Here is a 24,108-nt window from a genome sequence, read left to right as displayed (position 1 = left end):
TTTGACTTTTTTGGTGGTGCGTTGCACCAGATCTTCAACTTGCCTTGGAATCCTAGCAGAGCTCTCTTTAGTAATTTTTTTTATGATATGATTTTCAAATTTTCAAACTATAGACTTATGACATTATAAAAACTAGTATATTGATTAATATTTCTTGGTAACATTATCGTTACACCATCATTGAGTATTAGTTAGTGTGAAGAGAAACCAATAACAACTTGTGTTATTCAATATATAATTTATTCTATTAAAAAATAAACTAGTATTTCATGAATTGGTAAATACACTGTTTTTAATTTCTTACACTATTTTATTTAACAATATTTACTATTAAAAAATAGCAAATAACCACACTATTCTATAGTATAATGTACAAAGTAATTTCTTATCTTAAATTTAATTCTAGTTAGTAAGATAAAATTCAAAATAATTTTTTTATTTTCTTACTCAAATTTAAATTTAAAATTAGAATTTATTAATAACTCATTCTTTTTTAATTTTAATAACAAAAATAAAATTAGTTAAATGCAAAATATTTAGTATTTAATGATTCTAATACCTCAAGTTTTTCCCACAATTAGGTTTTTATTTGATTTAATTTTATAAACTTATTATGTTAATAGCAAGGTTCTGAGAACCGGACCGATAATTGAACTGCTCTAGTCATTGGTTCACTGATTTACTGGTCCAACCGGTCCAATTATGGTTAAACCGAAAAAATTGTTTTAGAATAAAATAATAAATGAATTATAAAAACATCCTAAAATATAATTATAGTTTAATATAAATCTTAAAATATCTTCCAACTTTAAAACACTATATAAAATATCATCAATGTATGATCTTATCAAAATACAAACTTAAAATGGTAATATATATGTTCCGGAGCTTACGTGGAACCAGATTGATTGGGCTTGAATAAAAGGCCCAAATGATGAATGGAGGTGGTCTCCGACTTGCTCGCGTCCGAGAGCCGTCGTTCGGGCTGTTGGTGTGTGCTTGAGTGGGTGTGGGGTGGTACCTGCAAGACACTCTGATGCCTAAGTCAGCAAAGGATTAAGCAGGTTTTTATGTATTGGACCTTAAGTTTACCTAAGGGTGTCAGTGTATTTATAGGGAAGGAACCAATAACCACCGTTGAAGTAGTTCCACTTCTGATGGTGGATAACCATCCCCTTATCTTAGGATTTATTGAGATCTCTCTTCTAGAAGTGGGAGAGAGATTTAAGGAGGTAGTTATCCCCTTATCTTAGGATTTATTGAGATCTCTCTTGGAAGGGGTCGGACAAGTGGTTGGTGCGGAATTTATAATCCACAAACTAACCGACAAATTGGTGCGGAAATTATAACCACAAACTAACCGGCAAGTGCACCGGGTCGTACCAAGTAGTTCCTCAAGTGAATGAGGGTCGATTCCACGAGGGTTGATGGACTAAACAACAATGGTTGATTAATTTACTTAGTTAAACAAACAGAAAAGAGCGTTTGGGTTTCAATTGCATTAAACAATTAAGGCTTCAGAGTTATCGATTTTTTGGATTGACTTTTCTTACTAACTATTTTAATCATGCAAGATTTAATTCATGGCAAACTATATGTGACTAAACCCTAATTCCTTAGACCTTTTTAGTCTCCTCTAAATTTCATCAACCGCCAATTCCTTGGTCACTTAATTCCAATTAGAGGGTAAAGTTCAATTCTAGTTTATATGCCACAGAAATCCTAATTACCCAAATGTAAGAGGATTATATATCACGTTTCTCGTTAAGTCCAGATAATTAGAAGTTTAGGAGAATATATTTTCAAGTTGTTGTTCAAGTAAAGAGCTTTTCCAAGTTATACAAGAACTCAATTAGAACAAGGGTCATACTTCCGTTCCACCCAGATTCATCAAATAAAGAATGAAAACAATTCTTGAATTATAAATCAGTACATGAATTAAAATAGAAAAATAATAGTATCAATCCATACAATAGACAGAGCTCCTAACCTTAACAGTGGAGGTTTCGTTGCTCATGGTTCAGAGAGAAAATAAGGATTCTGAAAAACTGTAAATTGCGGAATGAGGTAGAAGAGAAGAGATTAGCCCGAAGGGCTGATTCTTTTCCCTTTTATATCTAATCCTATTAAATGTAAAATATATTTCCTAAATTAAATAATATCTTTTCCTAATTAAAAATAAAATAAAAGTTTAACCAAAATAAATTAATTCCTGCGTGCAGCCTTGTTGGAGTGAATGGGGGACCACTTAAGTTCATTAAGGTCCATGCTGAACTTGAAATTTTTCAAGTTCAGTGTGGATGAGGCAGCGCTTCCTTATTGTTTTTCTTTGAGCCCACGCTGAACTTGGATTATCCCATGTTCAGCATCTAGTGATGCACGCAAACTTTCTTTAGAGCTTTTGATCCCACGCTGAACTTGGAGTTCCTCAAGTTCAACATGGAGTTGTACATATGAAATGGAAAAAAGGGTATACTATTATATATCGTTAGAAAGCTATGGAAGTTAGCTTTCCAATGTCGCTGAAATTACGTCAATTGGACGTCTGTAGCTCAAACGTTTTCTGTTTGAGTGAAAGGGGGTTGGGATTGACAACATCATTTGCTTTTTTCATTTTCTGCTACAAAACTCCGTTAAATCCATCCGAATGCTACCTGAAATAAATAGAAATTGTGAACTCAAAGTAGCATTCATAGTGACTAAAACATATTTAAATCTTGATTAAACTCAATAATTTGAATGAAAATTCACTAGGAAAAGATAGAGAAGATGCTCACGCATCACAACACCAAACTTGAATTATTGCTTGTCCTCAAGCAACCAAAACTAATATAGGCCTAGGATGTGAATTTGCATGAGAGTGAGAGTTCGATTAAACTCATGTCTCTTCTTGAAGTGGGGTTTACAATTGCAATCTTGAATAGGTTTGGCATCTCACTATCCTTTGAATCCGAAGAATGTTACTGTCATCTGGAATTAGAATCCAGATAATATTATGAACTCTCTAGTCTTTTATACTTTAGTTTAATCCTTGAACACATCAAATCTCCTTTTGGTGCTTTGCACCTTGAGCCTAGCCATGACTTTAAATGTTTTTTCTCAAGGGTTACTTGACACAAAAACACCACAAGCACTTAACTGGGGAACTCTCTTTAAGTTCTGATTTTTCTTTCAATTACTCCCAGACAGTGGTGCTCAAAGCCTTGGGCATACTCTGCTAAATGCATTTGGTCTTGACTCTAAATATTCTGTCTCAAGGATTACTTGACACAAGAACACCACAAGCATATGACTAAGGAAACAACTCTTTGAGCTTTTAATCATGTCTGACCTCCTTAGTCATTGATGCTCAGAGCCTTGGACCTTGCTTTTATTTTTCTTTTCCATGGACCTTATACATCAACATCCTTTGATTAAAATTCAGATATGCACTGTTCATGTCATTCATTCAGAATCACCATTAATACCATAACATTTAAGTAAATAAGACTAATCTTAAGTATAAACTCAATTTCTCATGCATTACATCTTTTTCTTTTGATTCAAACTCAGTGAGCAATACATGAGACACCTTTTCAGAATAAAAATCAAATAACAAAAATAAACAGTAAATTAAACTAGAACCTAGGAATTGAAATAACAATTGATCATGTAATAACAAAATTAGCAAAAAATAGGAATATAGTATAATAAGAACGGGAGGAAATATAGAATGAAAGGAACTCAACCACCTCAGTTATCCTAGTGGCCGTTTCATTCTTCAGGCTGTGCTCTTCCGTATAAATGATTCGCCTCCCTTTGGTGCCATCAAAATAAACAGAAAATCCACAAGCGAAGCGACAACACCAAACTTAAAAGTTTGCTTGTCCCCAAGTAAAAAAAATGGAAACAGGGAGGAACATAAAAAGACGTACGGAGGAGTAAAAACAAATATTAATGCAAAAAAAGAATAAAGTGATAAAAGGACAAGAGGGGTTAACATAATTAATATATATATTTTGTTGTTGTATTTTTTTATTGTTTTTATTTTATTTTATTGTATTAATATATTTATTTTTTTATATATATAAGGGGGGTGGGGGTGAACGTATATAAGGAAGGGGGGTATGTGGCGTTGGGGTTATATTAGGAAGTGAATGGTAAATGGTGCAGGGATTGAATGGTTGAGATATGGGATGGGATAAAGGGAATCAGGAAGGTTGGGATTTGATTTGATGGTTTTTTGGGTGGAATTTGGGGGGGGGGGATTTAGTGAGGATTTGGGGACAAAGAGTTAGTTGGCACTAAACTTGAGGCAAGAACGTTCAGCGCATGGTGTATCTCCTCTCCACGCTGAACTTGGTGTAGCCCAAGTTCAGCGTGGACCCAAGTGATTTTTTTTCACGCTGAACTTGAAAGGAGCTAAGTTCAGCGTAGACCTTCCCGAAGCAACTCCCTCATCGTACGCATGTATCAACGCTGAACTTGGGATGGGCCAAGTTCGGCGTGGGGTCTGGCCAAAGTGCACGCTGTTTTCGTCGTTTTCCACGCTGAACTTGGAATAGTTTAGCGTGGACCTGGCAGAGCCTCTCATCAAAATTGTACGCACACTCCACGTTGAACTTGGAAAATCCCAAGTTCAGTGTGGAGCTGGCAGAATCACCCTTATCCAGAGTGGGCAAAAATTTTCTAAGTGTTCGGTTCCTGTTCTAAAAATTCTGCATGATCAAACACACATAAAACAAAGGAAAAACAGTAAAAACTCAATAAAAAAATAATAATAAAACTACTACTACGGAAAATAGAATAAGGATACGAAACCATCGGGTTGCCTCTCGACAAGCGCTTCTTTACCGTCACTAGCTTGACGGTCAGCTCCTCTAAGGAGGAGGATCATAAGGGCTCAGTTCTTCACTCCTCACTGTGAATCTTCTCCCTGTGTCCCCATAATGTAGCTCAATATGCTCCAGAGAGAGGATTCTATTTATTGTATAAGTCCACACTAGATTGCTAGTCAACACCACCTTTATTCCTGGGGAGAAGTCTTCAGTGGGAATCTTTTTGTTTCTCCATCCCCTGGGTACTTTCTTCTTTTTGGGAATGTCCGCCTTGGTGGATGATGCATTTTTGACACCAAACTTAGGTTTGATGTCAGGAGGAATTTTATTGATTATTACCAATGGAGGTTTGAGCTGCAAATTCTGTTGTGCATCATTAGGGGATTCTTGAAGGTTTGGATTAATAAGCTCAGTCTGCATGCACCTCTCTTCTTCATCTGCTGAATGTATATCTTTGAAGACATGAAAGACCAGTTTCTCATTATGAACTCTAAGCACTAATTCACCTTCTTCCACATCAATCATAGCTCTTCCGGTGGCTAGGAATGACCTTCCTAGAATTATAGAGCCGTTCTCATCCTCCCCCGTGTCAAGAATCACAAAAATCTGTGGGGAGGAAGAACTTACCCACTTTGACCAATATATTCTCCACTAATCCATATGCAGGCTTCATAGATTTGTCTGCTATCTACTCCTGGTCCGATGTGATATTTCTATTAAGTCCCAACTTGTGGGACCTTTTATAAATTCTATGTATTTTTTATATTTTATGGATGGCTTCTGACATTTAATCCTTTTTAATAGGATCTTAGATAACAACTTTTCATTTTCTGGTCCTTTTTGGATAGGACCTTTAACAAAGTAGTCATTTATTATTCATGTGATGACATTTCTTTTTCGCTGTTTGATGAAACTTTTGTTGAACAATCTTTAGTTTGTAAGGTTAGACCTTTGCTGCTTTGAATTTCATAAAACTTTTGAGAAATCTTTAACTATATGGACATTTTTTTATCTAAGTTAGATAATTTGCTACTGTCCAATCGTAAGAAACATCATTTTGGTAAGGCATGAAAAAACCCTTACCTTTAATCCCTTAAGGAACCTTCATATCTATTTATTTTCTATTACTTTAATCTCACACATTCAATCTCGTTTGTGACAAAGTTTCTTCGAATGACTTTTTGGTTATACCATGTCGCCATCCTTTGCTTTAAGGCTGCATGCCTTATTTGTGCTTGTTCTCAGACCTTCGGCAGTAGCTCGAGCTCCTCTTTTTGGGCTTGGGTGTTGTTAACCTCGTCATAAAATCTCACCCTTGGACTCTGCTCATTGATCTCTATTGGGATCATGGCTTCTATCACATATGTAAGTCGATAAGGTGTTTCACCAGTGGTTGAGTGAGATGTAGTTCTATAAGCCCATAGTACTTGTGGGAGTTCTTCAGCCTAAGCTCTCTTTGCATCTTGCAGCCTCTTTTTTAATCCCACTAGTATGACTTTATTGGCAGCTTCGGCCTGTCTGTTGGCTTGAGGATGCTCCACCAAAGTGAATTGATGCTTGATCTTCATGTTGGATACCAGGCTTCTGAATGTGGAGTCTACGAACTAGGTGCCATTATCTGTGGTGAAAGAGTGTGAAACCCCTAACCGGGTAATTATATTTCTATAGAGGAACTTCCAACTTCTCTGTGTTATTATAGTGGCCAGTGGCTCTGCTTCTATCCACTTAGTGAAGTAATCCACTCCTACTATCAGGTATTTAACCTGATCTAGCGTTTGGGGAAAGGGTTCAAGTAGGTCCAATCCCCATTTTGCAAATGGTCAGGAGAGGTTACACTAATGAGCTCTTCGGGGGGAGCGACGTAGAAGTTAGCATGCATTTGACTGTGCTGGCACATTTTAACAAAGTCGGTGGCATCCTTTTGTAAATTCGGCCAGAAGAACCCATCTCGTATCACCTTCTTGGCCAGGGATCTCGCACTTTGGTGGTTTCCGTAAATCCCATTGTGGACTTCGTCCAAGACCTCTTCTATTCTAGAGGTCGGGATGCACTTTAAGAAGGGTGTAGATATCCCTTTTCTATAAAGAATATTTCGCACGAAGGTATAATTCTGTGCTTCTCTTATGAGTTTTTTGGGCCTCCTTTTGCTCATCGGGAAGGATGTCGAATTTCAAATATTTGACTAGAGGAGTCATTCACCCAAGGTCTAAGCCAGAGATTGGCAAGACATCTGGTTTGCTATTAGTCTTCGTGACTGAGGGCTCCTGGAGAGTTTCTTGTATCAAGCTACTATTATTTTCTCCTGGCTTGGTACTTGCTATCTTGGAAAGAGCATCGGCTTTGCTGTTGAGCTCCCTTGTTATATGTTTAACTTCAGTTTTAAGGAACTGCCTAAGATGTTCAAGCATTTTTTTTCAAGTACCTTTTCATGTTGGGATCTTTTGTCTGGTACTCTCCATTAATCTGGGAAGTTACTACTTGAGAATCGCTAAATATTATCACCTTGGCGGTGCCGACCTCTTTGGCGAGCTTTAGCCCTGCAATCAGAGCTTCGTATTCAGCCTGGTTGTTGGAAGCAGGAAACTCAAATTTTAAGGATACTTCTATTTGGGTTCCCTCCTGGCTGACCAGTATTGTACCAGCTCCGCTCCCAACCTTATTGGAAGATCCATCCACATACAACTCCTAGATCGTGGAGGTTTCCACTTGGTTGCCCTCATATTTCGCTATGAAGTCGGTAAGGCATTGAGCTTTGATTGCTGTCCGAGTTTTGTATTTCAGATCGAACTCGGATAGCTCTATAGCCCATTGAACCATCTTGCCCGCATTATCTGTTTTTTGGAGGATTTGCTTCATGAGCTGGTTTGTTCGAACTCTTACGGTGTGAGTTTGAAAATAAGGCTGGAGCCTTCTGAATGCCACGATTAAGGCATAAACAAAATTTTCAAGTTTTTGATACCTTAATTGAGGTCCTTGTAGCACCTTGCTAGTAAAGTAGATGGGATGCTGTCCGACCTCATCTTCTCGTATTAATGCTAACGCCACAGTCTTCTCGGTGACAACTAAATACAATGCGAATTCTTCCTCTGCATTTGGCCGGGTAAGGATGGGAGGTTAGCTCAGAAACCTTTTGAATTCTTGAAAGGCCTCTTCGCATTTAGGAGTCCATTTGAATTGGCATCCTTTTCTCAGTAGTGAAAAAAGTGGTAAGGATATTAATGTCGATCCTGCCAAGAACCTAGATAGAGCTGCAAGCTAGCCGTTCAACTGCTGAACTTTCTTCAGGCAGGTCAGACTGTTCATCTCCAGAACTGATCTACACTTATCGAGGTTAGCCTTGATACCCCTTTGTGTTAACATGAATCCTAGAAACTTTCCAGCTTCCACCGCAAAAGTACACTTGGTGGGATTTAGCCTCATTTCATGCTTTCTTATAGTGTCAAAGACCTGTGATAAATCGGCCAGGAGGCTAGCTTCTTCCTTGGTCTTCACTAGCATATCATCTACGTATACTTCCATCACGCTTCTGAGGTGTGATGCAAACACATTGTACATCAACCTTTGATAGGTGACCCTGTATTTTCTAATACAAATGGCATGACCACATAGCAATAGTTTGCCTTAGGTGTGATGAAAGATGTTTTCTCCTGATCTGATTTATACATCGAAATCTGATTGTAGCCCGAGTAAGTGTCCATAAATAATAAGAATTGAAACCCCGAGCTAGAATCCACTAGGGCATCAATGTTGGGCAGGGGATATGGGTCCTTTGGACATGCTTTATTGAGGTCGGTATAGTTAACGCACATCCTCCACCTCCCATTCTGCTTTTTAACCAGCACTACATTTGCCAGCCAAACTGGGTACTTGACTTCTCTGATGTACCCGGCTTCTAGCAAGGCTTGTACTTGCTCTTCGACCACTTGAGTCGTTCTGGTCCGAGCTTCCCTCTCCTTTGTTGGACAGGTCGGGATCCCAGGTAAACAGCTAACCTGTGCGACATAAGTTTGGGATCTATGCCAGGCATGTCGGAGGCTTTCCAGGCAAAGAGGTCAGAGTTCTCATAGGAGTTTTACAAGTTTCTGCTTCTGATATTCTAATAGATTAGCTCCTATGTTGGCAGTTTTTCCGACCTCTTGTCCATTCTGGATTTCTTCCGTTTTTTCCCCGGGTTGTGGTCGTGGTTCTTCTCTTATTCGAACTCTGCCGAGTTCAATTGTATTGACTTCCTTGCCTTTACCCCTTAGGTTTAGGCTCTCGTTGTAGCACTTTCTTACCAGCTTCTAGTCTCCCTTGATGGTAGCAATCCCTTCATGTGTTGGGAACTTCATGTAGAGGTGAAGGGTGAAAACGACCGCTCCCAGCCAATTTAACGTCGTCTAACCTATCAGGACATTATAAGCGGAGGCTACATCGACGACAATGAAGTCGATGCTTATAGTCTTAGACTTCAACCCCCTTTCCAAAAGTTGTGTGTAGGGAGATGAAGTCTAGATGTGTGATAGGAGCATCTCCTAACCCGAAGAGTGTATTCGGGTAGGCTTTTAGCTCCTTTTCATCTATCCCCAGCTTATCAAATGCCGGCTTGAATAATATGTCGGCTGAGCTCTCTTGATCTACCAGGGTTCTGTGTAGATGAGCATTGGCGAGGATCATTGTAATTACCACCAGGTTGTCATGCCCAGGTATGATTCCTTGTCCATCCTCTTTAGTGAGAGAGATTGTTGGGAGGTCGAGTCCATCACACCTGACTTGATAGACTTCTTTCAGATGTCTTTTCTGAGACGATTTGGTCAACCCCCTCTAGCAAATCCTCCTGAAATCATATGAATATGTTGTTCTGGAGTTTACGGGGACGGACCTCTCCGATCATGGTCTTCCTCGTCTCTCTTCTTTTTCCCACGATTGTCCGATCTATCCATGAGATATCTATCTAACCGACCTTCCCTGGCCAGCTTTTCTATCACATTTTTTTAAGTGATATCTTATGACATTTGCAGTATTTATTATGGCTTCCACCTTTTTTGGTTTTAATCATACGTGGGTGATGAGCGGATAATTTATACGCTTTTTGGCATTGTTTTTAGTATGTTTTTAGTATATTTTAGTTAGTTTTTATTATATTTTTATTAGTTTTTATTTAAAATTCACTTTTCTGGACTTTACTATGAGTTTGTGTGTTTTTCTGTAATTTCAGGTATTTTCTGGCTGAAATTGAGGGACCTGAGCAAAAATCTTATTCAGAGGCTAAAAAGGACTGCACATGCTGTTGGATTCTGACCTCCCTGCACTCGAAGTGAATTTTCTAGCGCTACAGAAGCCCAATTGGCGCGCTCTCAATTGCGTTGGAAAGTAGACATTCTGGGCTTTCCAACAATGTATAATAGTCCATACTTTGCCCTAGATTTGATGGCCCAAACAGGCTTTCCAATTCAGCTCAAGAATTCTGGCGTTAAACGCCGGAACTAGCACAAGAATGGGAGTGAAACGCCCAAACTGGCACAAAAGCTGGCGTTTAACTCCAAGAAAAGTCTCTACACTTGAAAGCTTCAATGCTCAGCCCAAGCACACACCAAGTGGGCCCGGAAGTGGATTTTTATGTCATTTACTCATTTCTGTAAACCCTAAGCTACTAGTTCTCTATAAATAGGATCTTTTGCTATTGTATTTTCATCTTTGGATGTTTAGTTCTTAGACCATTGGGGGCTGGCCATTCGGCCATGCCTAGACCTTGTTCTTATGTATTTTCAACGGTGGAGTTTCTACACACCATAGATTAAGGTGTGGAGCTCTGCTGTACCTCGAGTATCAATGCAATTACTATTGTTCTTCTATTCGATTCGGCTTATTCTTGTTCTAAGATATCACTTGTTCCTCAACTTGATGAATGTGATGATCCGTGACACTCATCATCATTCTCACCTATGAACGTGTGCCTGACAACCACCTCCGTTCTACCTTAGATTGAGTGGATATCTCTTGGATCCCTTAATCGGAATCTTCGTAGTATAAGCTAGAATTGATGGCGGCATTCAAGAGAATCCGGAAGGTCTAAACCTTGTCTGTGGTATTCTGAGTAGGATTCAAGGATTGAATGACTGTGACGAGCTTCAAACTTGCGATTGTGGGGCGTTAGTGACAGATGCAAAAGAATCACTGGATTCTATTCCGACATGATCGAGAACCGACAGATGAATAGCCGTGCTGTGACAGAGCGTGTTGAACATTTTCACTGAGAGGACAGGACTGTAGCCATTGACAACGGTGATGCCCAACATACAGCTTGCCATGGAAAGGAGTGAGAAGGATTGGATGAAGACAGTAGGAAAGCAGAGAGACGGAAGGGACAAAGCATCTCCATACGCTTATCTGAAATTCTCACCAATGAATTACATAAGTATCTCTATCTTTATTTTATGTTTTATTTATCTTTTAATTATCAATCCTCCATAACCATTTGAATCTGCCTGACTGAGATTTACAAGATGACCATAGCTTGCTTCATACCAACAATCTCCGTGGGATCGACCCTTACTCGCGTAAGGTTTATTACTTGGACGACCCAGTGCATTTGCTGGTTAGTTGTGTGAAGTTGTGATAAAGAGTTGAGATTGCAATTGAGCGTACCATGTTGATGGCGCCATTGATGATCACAATTTCGTGCACCATGTTTTTGGCGCCGTTGCCGGGGATTGTTCGAGTTTGGACAACTGACGGTTTATCTTGTTGCTTAGATTAGGTATTTTTCTTCAGAATTTTTAAGAATGAATTCTAGAGTTTCAAGGTGATGTTTTCATCATCACCAAAGCTGATTGATTCTCATCAATTTAGCTCTTGAATGTAATGTCCTGCTGAAGCTTGGCTAGCCATGTCTAATTTCTTTAGACTAAGGCTTTAGACTAACATTGCATGATTCCTGGAATTCTTATTAAAAATTTTGAATCTCTTTATTTTCTTTTCCATATAATTTTCAAAAAATCCAAAAAAAAATTATAAAATCTTAAAATCAAAAATATTTTTATGTTTCTTGTTTGAGTCTTGATGAGCGGATAATTTATACGCTTTTTGGCATTGTTTTTAGTATGTTTTTAGTAGAATCTAGTTACTTTTAGGGATGTTTTCATTAGTTTTTATGTTAAATTCACATTTCTGGACTTTACTATGAGTTTGTGTGTTTTTCTGTGATTTCAGGTATTTTCTGGCTGAAATTGAGGGACTTGAGCAAAAATCAGATTCAGAGGTTGAAGAAGGACTGCTGATGCTGTTGGATTCTGACCTCCCTGCACTCAAAGTAGATTTTCTGGAGCTACAGAACTCAAAATGGCGCGCTTCCAATTGCGTTGGAAATTAGACATCCAGGGCTTTCCAGAAATGTATAATAGTCCATACTTTGACCGAGTTTAGACGACATAAAAGGGCGTTGAACGCTAGTTCTACGCTGCTGTCTGGAGTTAAACGCCAGAAACACGTCACAAACCAGAGTTGAACGCCAGAAATACGTTACAACCTGGCGTTCAACTCCAGAAAGAGCCTCTGCACGTGTAAAATTCAAGCTCAGCCCAAGCACACACCAAGTGGGCCCCGGAAGTGGATTTATGCATCAATTACTTACTTCTGTAAACCCTAGTAGCTAGTTTATTATAAATAAGACTTTTTACTATTGTATTTGACATCCTGGATTGTATTTTTGATCCTGTGATCACGTTTTGGGGGCTGGCCTCTCGGCCATGCCTGAACCTTTCACTTATGTATTTTCAACGGTAGAGTTTCTACACTCCATAGATTAAGGTGTGGAGCTCTGCTGTTCCTCATGAATTAATGCAAAGTACTACTGTTTTTCTATTCAATTCAACTTATTCCGCTTCTAAGATATTCATTCGCACTTCAATATGAATGTGATGAACGTGAAAATCATCATCATTCCCCCACGAACGCGTGCCTGATAACCACTTCCGTTCCACCTTAGATTGAATGAGTATCTCTTGGATCTCTTAATCAGAATCTTCGTGGTATAAGCTAGATTGATGGCGGCATTCATGAGAGTCTGGAAAGTCTAAACCTTGTCTATGGTATTCTGAGTAGGACTCTGGGATTGAATGACTGTGACGAACTTCAAACTCGCGATTGCTGGGCGTAGTGACAGACGCAAAAGGAGGGTGAATCCTATTCCAGCATGATCGAGAACCTCAGATGATTAGTCGTGCTGTGACAGAGCATTTGGACCATTTTCACAAGAGGATAGGATGCAGCCATTGACCACGGTGATGCCTCCAGACGATTAGCCATGCAGTGACAGCGCATCGGACCATTTTCCAGAGAGGATGAAAAGTAGCCATTGACAATGGTGATGTCCTTACATAAAGCCAGCCATAGAAAGGAGTAAGACTGATTGGATGAAGACAGCGGGAAAGCAGAGATTCAGAGGGACGAAAGCATCTCTATACCTTTATCTGAAATTCTCACCAATGATATACATAAGTATTTCTATCTTTATTTTCTGTTTATTTATTATTTATTTTCGAAAATTCTACAATCAATTGTTATCCGCCTGACTGAGATTTACAAGATGACCATAGCTTGCTTCATACCAACAATCTCCGTGGGATCGACCCTTACTCACGTAAGGTTTATTACTTGGACGACCCAGTGCACTTGCTGGTTAGTTGTGCGAATTTGTGAAGAATTGTGATTTCCAATTTCGTGCACCAAGTTTTTGGCGCCGTTGCCGGGGATTGTTCGAGTTGGACAACTGACGGTTCATCTTGTTGCTCAGATTAGGTAATTTTCTTTTTGTTTTATTTTCAAAAATTTTTCAAAAAAAAATCTTTCAAAAATTTCTCATCTGTTTTTGAAAAAAAAAATAATAAAAATTCTTTCCAAAAATTTTTATTCTGTTCTTTAGAATTTTTAAGAATGAATTCTAGAGTTTCATGAAGCATGTTGAAGCCTGGCTGGCTGTAAAGCCATGTCCAATTCTTTTGGATAGGGGCTTCCAACCATCAGCAGAGAGGCAAGTTAATTGGAATGTCAGCTGTGGCATGTCTGAGTTACATACTAAAGCTTGGCTGGCTATTAAGCCATGCCTAACCCTCGGATTGGAGCTTTAGACTAAGAGTACAAGATTCCTGGAATTCATATTAAAAATTTTGGAATCCTTATTTTTCTTTTTCACAAATAATTTTCAAAAAATACAAAAAAAAATTAGAAAATCATAAAAATAAAAAATATTTTGTGTTTCTTGTTTGAGTCTTGAGTCGGATTTAAAGTTTGGTGTCAATTGCATGTTCATCTTGCATTTTTTTCGAAAAATCCATGCATTCATAGTGTTCTTCATGATCTTCAAGTTGTTCTTGGTAAGTCTTCTTGTTTGATCTTGATGTTTTCTTGCTTTGTATCTTTTGTTGTTTTTCATATGCATTTTTGCATTCATAGTGTCTGAACATGAAAGATTTCTAAGTTTGGTGTCTTGCATATTTTCTTTGCATCAAAAATTTTTCAAAAATATGTTCTTGATGTTCATCATGATCTTCAAAGTGTTCTTGGTGTTCATCTTGACATTCATAGCATTCTTGCATGCATTCATTGTTTTGATCTAAAAATTTTCATGCATTACATCATTTTCATGTTTTTCTCTCTCATCATAAAAATTCAAAAAATCAAAAAAAATATCTTTCCCTTTTTCCTCTCATAAAATTCGAAAATTTGAGTTGACTTTTTCAAAAATTTTTAAAATCTAGTTGTTTTTATGAGTCAAATCAAATTTTCAATTTAAAAATCTTATCTTTTTCAAAATCTTTTTCAAAAAAATCAAATCTTTTTCATTTTTCTTATTTATTTTCGAAAATTTCAAAAGTATTTTTCAAAAATCTTTTTCTTATCTTTATCTCCTAATTTTCGAAAATAACATCATCAATTAATGTTTTGATTCAAAAATTTCAAGTTGTTACTTGCTTGTTAAGAAAGATTCAAACTTTAAGTTCTAGAATCATATTTTGTGATTTCTTGTGAATCAAGTCATTAATTGTGATTTTAAAAATCAAATCTTTTTCAAAACTAATTTCAACCATATCTTTTCAAAAATATCTTTTTATCTTATCTTTTTTCAAAATCATATCTTTTTCAAAAATTTGATTTTAAAATATCTTTTCTAACTTCTTATCTTTTCAAAATTGATTTTCAAATTTGTTTCAACTAACTAACTAACTTTTTGTTTGTTTCTTATCTTTTTCAAAACTACCTAACTAACTCTCTCTCTCTAATTTTCAAAAATATCTCCCTCTTTTTCAAAAATTCTTTTTATTTAACTAATTATTTTAATTTTTTATTTTAATTTTCAAAAATTACTAACCTTTTTCAAAAACAATTTTCGAAAATCACTAACTCTTTTTCAAAAAAAATAATTTTCAAAAATTCTCTCTCTCTCTCTCATCTCCTTCTATTTATTTATTTATTTACTAACATCTCTTCCTCACTCACCAAAAATCCGAACTCTCTCTCTCTCTCTCTGAGTTCAGATTTTCTCTTCTTCTTTTCTTCTACTCACATAAGGGAACCTCTATACTTGGGTAAAAAGGATCCCTATTATTATTATTTTTCTGTTTCCTCTTTTTCATATGAGCAGGAGCAAGGACAAGAATATTCTTGTTGAAGCAGATCCAGAACCTGAAAGGACTCTGAAGAGGAAACTAAAAGAAGCTAAATTACAACTATCCAGCAAGCACCTGTCAGAAATTTTCGAACAGGAAGAGGAGATGGCAGCCGAAAATAATAATAATGCAAGGAGAATGCTTGGTGACTTTACTGCACCTAATTCCAATTTACATGGAAGAAGCATCTCCATCCCCACCATTGGAGCAAACAATTTTGAGCTGAAACCTCAATTAGTTTCTCTGATGCAGCAGAACTGCAAGTTCCATGGACTTCCATCTGAAGATCCTTTTCAATTCTTAACTGAATTCTTGCAGATTTATGATACTGTTAAGACTAATGGAGTAAATCCTGAAGTCTACAGGCTCATGCTTTTCCCTTTTGTTGTAAGAGACAGAGCTAGAGTGTGGTTGGACTCTCAACCCAAAGATAGCCTGAACTCTTGGGATAAGCTGGTCACGGCTTTCTTAGCCAAGTTCTTTCCTCCTCAAAAGCTTAGTAAGCTTAGAGTGGATGTTCAAACCTTCAGACAGAAAGAAGGTGAATCCCTCTATGAAGCTTGGGAGAGATACAAGCAACTAACCAAAAAGTGTCCTTCTGACATGCTTTCAGAATGGACCATCCTGGATATATTCTATGATGGTCTGTCTGAATTAGCTAAGATGTCATTGGATACTTCTGCAGGTGGATCTATTCACCTAAAGAAAATGCCTGCAGAAGCTCAAGAACTCATTGACATGGTTGCTAATAACCAGTTCATGTACACTTCTGAGAGGAATCCTGTGAGTAATGGGACGCCTATGAAGAAGGGAGTTCTTGAAATTGATACTCTGAATGCCATATTGGCTCAGAATAAAATATTGACTCAGCAAGTCAATATGATTTCTAAGAGTCTGAATGGAATGCAAGCTGCATCCAACAGTACTCAAGAGGCGCCTTCTGAAGAAGAAGCCTATGATCCTGAGAACCCTGCAATAGCAGAGGTAAATTACTTGGGTGAACCTTATGGAAACACCTATAATCCCTCATGGAGAAATCACCCAAATCTCTCATGGAAGGATCAACAAAAGCCTCAACAAGGCTTTAATAATGGTGGAAGAAACAGGTTTAGCAATAGCAAGCCTTTTTCCATCATCCACTTAGCAACAGACAGAGAAATCTGAACAAAATACATCTAATTTAACGAACTTAGTCTCTGATCTATCTAAGGCCACTGTAAGTTTCATGAATGAAACAAGGTCCTCTATTAGAAATTTGGAAGCACAAGTGGGCCAGCTGAGTAAAAGGATCACTGAAATTCCTCCTAGTACTCTCCCAAGCAATACAGAAGAAAATCCAAAAGAAGAGTACAAGGCCATTGACATAGTCAACACGGCCGAACCTAGAGAGGAAGGGGAGGACGTGAATCCCAAGGAGGAAGACCTCCTGGGACGTCCAGTGATTAATAAGGAGCTTCCCTCTGAGGAACCAAAGGAATCTGAGACTCATCTAGAGACCATAGAGATTCCATTGAACCTCCTTATGCCATTCATGAGCTCTGATGAGTATCCCTCTTCTGAAGAGAATGAAGATGTTACTGAAGAGCAAGTTTCCAAGTTCTTTGGTGCAATCATGAAGCTGAATGCCAATTTATTTGGTAATGAGACTTGGGGAGAGGAACCTCCCCTGTTCACTAATGAACTGAATGCATTGGATCAACTGAGATTGCCTCAGAAGATACAGGATCCTGGAAAGTTCCTGATACCTTGTACCATAGGCACCATGACCTTTGAGAAGGCTCTGTGTGACCTGGGGTCAGGAATAAACCTCATGCCTCTCTCTATAATGGAGAAACTGGGAATCTTTGAGGTGCAAGCTGCTAGAATCTCATTAGAGATGGCAGACAATTCAAGAAAACAAGCTTATGGACAAGTAGAGGACGTGTTAGTAAAGGTTGAAGGCCTTTACATCCCTGCTGATTTCATAATCCTAGATACTGGGAAGGATGAGGATGAATCCATCATCCTTGGAAGACCCTTCCTAGCCACAGCAAGAGCTGTGATTGATGTTAACAGAGGTGAACTAGTCCTTCAATTGAATGAGGACTCCCTTGAGTTTAAAACTCAAGGACATCCTTCTGTAAACATGGAAAAAAGGCACAGTAATCCTCTCTTAAAACAGAGTCAACCAGAGCCCCCACAGTCAAACTCTAAGTTTGGTGTTGGGAGGCCACAACCAAATTCTAAGTCTGGTGTTGAACTCCCATATCCAAACTCTAAGTTTGGTGTTGGGGAGTCTCAACAATGCTCTGAACATCTGTGAGGCTCCATGAGAGCCCACTGTCAAGCTATTGACATTAAAGAAGCGCTTGTTGGGAGGCAACCCAATTTTTATTTATCTAATTTTTATTTTCATTGTTTTTCATGTTTTATTAGGTTCATGATCATGTGGAGTCACAAAATAAATATAAAAATTGAAAACGGAATCAAAAACAGCAAAAGAAAAATCACACCCTGGAGGAGGATCTCACTGGCGTTTAAACGCCAGTAAGGAGCATCTGTCTGGCGTTCAACGCCAGAACAGAGCATGTTTCTGGCGTTGAACGCCAGAAACAAGCAGCATCCTAGCGTTCAGACGCCAGAAATGCACAGTGAAGAAGAGCTGGCGCTGAACGCCAGAAACAAGCATCTGGCTGGCGTTCAACGCCAGAAATATGCTGCATCTGGGTGTTGAACGCCCAGAACAAGCATCAATTCGGCATTTAAATGCCAGAATTGCATGCAAAGGCATTTTACATGCCTAATTGGTGCAGGGATGTAAATTCTTGACACCTCAGGATCTGTGGACCTCACAGGATCCCCACCCACCTCACCCTCTCTTTCTCCATTCATGGTCATCCCTTCTGTTTTCCATTCACCACTCACATCCATACACACATTCCTCCATCTCCTCTATATCTTCTTCTTCTTCATCTAAATATTGAGAAAAATATATCGTACATATAATTTTTTCTATTCATTTCAGAACTTTTGATATCAATAAATTTTATGTGTCCCAAAGTTTAATTAATTTTCACAATTTTTTCCATTTTTATTTTCTATTAATAATTAGAGAAAAAAATTATGGAAAATCACAAAAAAAAAATGAAAGAAATAATTACTTAACAAAAATTGTAGGCAATATAAAAGAGATTAACATACAAATTAACAAATATAAGTAAAAAAATAAGTAAGAATGTATTTTTTTTATAAAAAAATATGGTTCTTCCTCTTAAATATGAAACTTGTTAAAAGAAAAGTTAATTATTGTTAATAATGTTATGAGTAAAAATTTTTTTTAGTAATAAAATCTCCCTACCAATTTTTTAAACTAATATTTCCTTTTTTCTTATATCGACCGAATCAATAACTTTTATAACATAAAAAAAGTAAACTTTGTGTAGATATTAATTGTTTATATGTACTGTAGAATAACGTTTCTAATTAACCCACAAACCAAGAAAAAAAAGAAGAAAATTAAATATTAAATTTATCAATTATCTTCAAGTATAAAATGAAATCTAAAACTTCTATCAAATTAAGATGACATTTGCAAACTTAAAATATCCATTTTTCCAAAAATAATTTTATAAATAAATTGAATCCTGTGAGAAGTAAAATTATAATTTAGTCTAAAGAAAATATATAGTTATAATAATGGTATAGGAATTAGGAATAAAAAAAAAAACAAACTCCATCAAAGCATGTGATACAAAATCATTAAGTAGAAGCTGGTTTAAAAGAAGGCTAACTTTCAAAATTATCTGAACATAAAATAAGAATGCTTCCTTTAATATCAGAAACGATAGCCAATACCCATTTCAACATCCATAACAACGTAATCTTAAACTAACCCGAGGAATGGGTCAGAGTAAAGTTGCTCCAATCTTTTTGTATCCTAAATTAGAATTTATAACTGACACAGTTCACGGAAAAAGTAAAACAGTTCTGGTCATGAAAGGGGAAAAAGATCATCTAAAATGTGGAGGTTCGAAAAACTGGAAAAGTAAATTTCTAATCACCTTTGAATTTGTAAGTTTTATTATTTGTGAGCCCTAATATCTTATTTCAAGGTGATTAAAGACTTACTTCATCACTTTACTTCATTGTCACTCAGCTCTATAACATGCGGTTGAGATGGTGGTGCTGGCTCGGCCTGCTGTGCTACAGAGATCCTAAATTCATTCGATTCAGCTGTCTTAGACATCCCATTACTCTTCAATGCAAAGTTTAATAGTTGTTCTTCCTTAGACACACCATCATTCTTATGTGCAAAGTCTATTAATTGTTCTGGCTTAGACACAACACCATTTTTATATGGAAAGCCTATTAGTTGCTCTAGTTGCTGTTGATGATTTTCTGCGAAGACAGACATACCACTGAATTATACAATGAATAAAGCTTAATCAATTCTAATAGGCAGAATTAGTTTGATATGAAATAGTTATATTCATAAGCAAATTCGCATAGAGCTACAGACTCATTTATTTTATTTTCTTCTTTTGCTGTCTAACCACATGAAAGCAACCTCATCTAGCCAGAAAATTAAATAGAGAGCATCATGGAACAGAACAAACCTGAACAAATTTAAAAAATTACCCGTGGGAACGACTACTTTTATTGTTCAGTGCAATGGAACTGACAGCACAGTTGACCTCACCGAGTTTCATCAGGGTCAAAACATCACTTCTAGATGTCACCGGACTCAATGTAGCATCAGGAAGACTCAATCCATCATCATTGCAGCTCCTAATATCTAATTTATTATCTGTTTCGTCCTCAGCTAGTAGGTCTCTAACTTGTTCATTGTAAATCTCAACCATTTGAACATAAATGTCATATGTCATAATGTCTTTCCTGTCATTACACATTTGAAACAAATAGTTAACAGGAACATAATTGATCTCCATATCCTTAGAGGTTCAACCTGATGGACCACTCTGCCAAAAGAAACAAGAAAAAAAAATTAGATGGATATATAATTGGTTTAAGTTTGCATATATAGTAAGTAGAGATTGCTTCTTATTTAATTAGTCTGTGTCCACGTTAATTAATTTATGGAATAAATAATGGAATGTGTATCATACTTCTTTTATCTTACCATGGTGTATGTCTTCCCAGATCTAGTTTCACCATATGCGAAAATACAAACATTATATCCATCCATCAGGGATCTAATTAACAGGTCTGTGTCCTTAAAAATCTCATCTGTGTACAAAGTTAGAATAAATTTCAATAAGATGATGTAAAAGAAAGGGAAGGGGAGGGAAATTTTCTGTAATCAGCATGTGGAACTCTACCTTAGCCAGCCTTTACACCAAAAACCCGATTGAAGTGAAAAACTTTTCTTCCATCTTTCAATGTTTTGGATGGATCTAAATTGAATACAGAACCATCCTCCCCAATGAAATCAATAATATTCTTGGATTCAGCCTGGAATGTGGGTCTGATTCTACAGTAAACTCGAATATTACCTATAATTTGGATCTGAAAAGTTTGACAAAATTAACTTTGCTCAATAATGTATAAAGAGAAAATGGCCATTAATTAAATAAACAATTAAAAATTCAACCTTTCATATCTTGAACCATGATAAATAATTTCCCATTCTCTTCTACTACTCTGTTATATCCAACAGCTGTAGTTCCCATATCCTCTACTTGACTCCCTGAATTCATAAACCAGTATTTCATCTCAATAATTAATAAGCATAAAACTGATTCTCAAAACACACAACTAACTCACAACCAGAAGGAAAAAAAAAGCATCAATCCAAAAGGTAAGAAAGTAACAAATGAAGCCATCCAAATTCAAACACAATGCCCTTTGGAATTTTAGAATAGTTCCAACACAAATCTTAATTGATCACATACCAGTGCAAATTAAAACACCCCTTTAACAACCAAATTTATCAAGATGGTTCCCATCCTCTAGCAGTATTTAAAGTATTCTGCAAAACAAATTAGGAGTGACCTATTTACCGTGATAAGTTCCTAACAAATAAGAAATTGCAGACTGAACAACGAAAATTCATAATAATATCTAATTGCTCAAGCAAGATCTAAACATAATAAAAAATGTTAACAACACTTTTTCACTTCCTCTACTGAGTAATAGATATTTTTGTGATACCTAACTTCACCTCCATCACGATCGTCACTGCTGCCACAGTATCACATCTTGTTCGTCTTGTTCAAATGCTGCTTATGCTTCTCCTTCTGCTCCGCCAGCACCACCGGAGACTTCTTCCTCTTCCGATCCGACTCTTTCTTCGCCAGAATTGCAGAGAGAGTGAGAAGAGATGTGTCACTGACAGGGCTCCGAATCAGAATCAGCTTCACAAAAAGGAAAGTAGTGAGGAACCTTGGTGCTTCACCAGTATGTGGGATGCCCTAACCTCAGCTCCATCACCACCATCGCTATTGCCACAGTACGACATCTTCTTCGTCTTGTTCAAATGTGGCTTATGCTTCTCCTTCTGCTCTGCCGGCACCATCAGAGACTTCTTCCTCTTCCGATCGGACTCTATCTTCGCCCGAATTCCAGAGAGAGTGAGAAGAGATATGTGACTGAGAAGGCTCCGAATCAGAATCGGCTTGACGAAGAAAACAGATAGTGAGGAAGAGATAATGTCTTCCCAATGGAACACCCCTGTTCCCCAATCAGATTCATTCTAACTCCATCGTGCGGTCCACATCTATTGATCTAATCCATCCAGTATCCTAGAAATTTTTAACCTTTTTTTATGAAAAAATATCTATCTCTACACTATTAAAGTAGTAAGATAGATAACTATGTTAAATATATCAATAAACTAATAGAAGCAACTAAGTATTTGATTAGGGATGACTAAATCGAAAAAAAAATGGATGAAAAAAATATTTTTACTTACGTTTTAGTGCAGTTGATAAATTTCTAATAATAAAAGTCAAATTACTAAAAAATTCATTATAATTTTTTTTAGAAGTTCAAATTTATATTTTTAATTTTTTTTGAAATATACATTTTCACATGATAAATAAATAAAAAATACCTTTAACCAATTTTACTTAAAAATATCTTTTTATATGAGATATCTAAATATAAAATTATAACATGGTTGAAAAAAATACATTTTTTAAATGATTTTGGGATCCATTATTTAAATTATTCCATACATTTTAATAACTTATAAGAAAACAAATATCATTATACACTAGATAGCCGTGGTTTCATCTCCGAGCTGGAGACCTCCCCGCGTTCCAGGCCGGCTCCTATCCCAGGTGGCACCTCTCCTCCAGCGTGGCAACCCCACCTCAACGCGCATGTGCTTCCCTCTGTTAATTTGATTATGGTTTCTCCTTTTTGCTAGCTGTTAAATTGTTTGTTGCATGTGGTTTGGGCATTTTATAAATTTTTGGGGTTTTCACTTCATTCTTTGGAATTTCCTGTTAATTTGATTATGGTTTCTTCTTTTGCTAGCTATTGCCACTCTTGCCTTCCTGCCTCGATCTTCTCTGTGGGTGTTGTGATCCCGATTCTTCCATCTCCACCGTGTGACCTGTCTTTCTGTCCTTTTTCTCGGTTTCTCTCTGCACGGTGTTAGTGTCACTTTGAAAATCCTGATCTTCAACCCAGTTTTCTTTATCCCCATCCAGTTCGTGTTTCTGGATCCTTTCTTGGATTATCCCAGTTTTCTCCATCTAGGTACATTGTGCATCAAGGTGTCCGACTTCGATCGACGTTTTCTGTCTCGAATGACCCCTCAGAACAGTATTGGTATCATCATGGTGTTTTCTATAATTTGCTTAATTTTGTTTCAAATAAATGCTAATTTACTAATTTTTATACTGTAATGTGTTGGTATATGAAGATGTATAAGAGAAGTTCAAATTTATATTTTTAATTTTTTTTTGAAATATATATTTTCACATGATAAATAAATAAAAAATACCTTTAACCAATTTTACTTAAAAATATCTTTTTATATGAGATATCTAAATATAAAATTATAACACGATTGAAAAAAAAGACATTTTTTAAATGATTTTGGGGTTCATTATTTAAATTATTCCATACATTTTAATAACTTATAAGAAAACAAATATATATATATATATATATATATATATATATATATATATATATACACACCAAACAAAGCCCAGGTCTATATATAATAACCATGCTTTATTCAAAAACACAGAGAAACATACTTACACATACAAATTTAAGCATAAGAAAGAGAACAATAAGTTTCATAAAGATCACAACTCCAGAAAATGAGTTGATAATTACATACCAAAATAGATCTGTTGACAACATACTTTACCAATTTTCCAAATACTTAACACAACTAAGCAAAATTCTAACAATTCTTTAGAGGCTTGGAATTATATATATATATATATATATATATTATAATGTAACAAATGATTAGCCACTACACTCGTCCATCCTTTCAACAGCGTCGCCAGTATTTTCACATTGTCCAAAGGCACTCCGAAACTCTTCCTTAATAGTGAGAGGCTGATGATTCCCAACTAAATTAGAACCTTGTGAGGACGAGATTCTTGCATGAAAATCATGGTTAATAGTCTACAGAGAACACAGCAAAATATAAGAAGAAGGAATGCAGAAGCCAAAAA

The 24,108-nt window shown here is 36.7% G+C and overlaps 1 non-coding gene across 1 annotated transcript; it reads right to left on the bottom strand.

Moving 5' to 3' along the window:
- Positions 1-15,964: 15,964 nt before the first annotated feature.
- LOC112724407 (small nucleolar RNA R71) lies at positions 15,965-16,072 on the bottom strand. Its single transcript, XR_003163571.1, has one exon. It is a non-coding gene; the product is annotated as a small nucleolar RNA R71 (small nucleolar RNA).
- Between the last annotated feature and the right edge of the window lie 8,036 nt (positions 16,073-24,108).

The sequence above is a fragment of the Arachis hypogaea genome, chromosome 11 (genome assembly GCF_003086295.3).
Source record: "Arachis hypogaea cultivar Tifrunner chromosome 11, arahy.Tifrunner.gnm2.J5K5, whole genome shotgun sequence".
Lineage (NCBI taxonomy): Eukaryota > Viridiplantae > Streptophyta > Magnoliopsida > Fabales > Fabaceae > Arachis > Arachis hypogaea.
The sequence above is the reverse complement of the archived record's forward strand: the minus strand, read 5'-3'. Positions and strand labels throughout refer to the sequence as shown.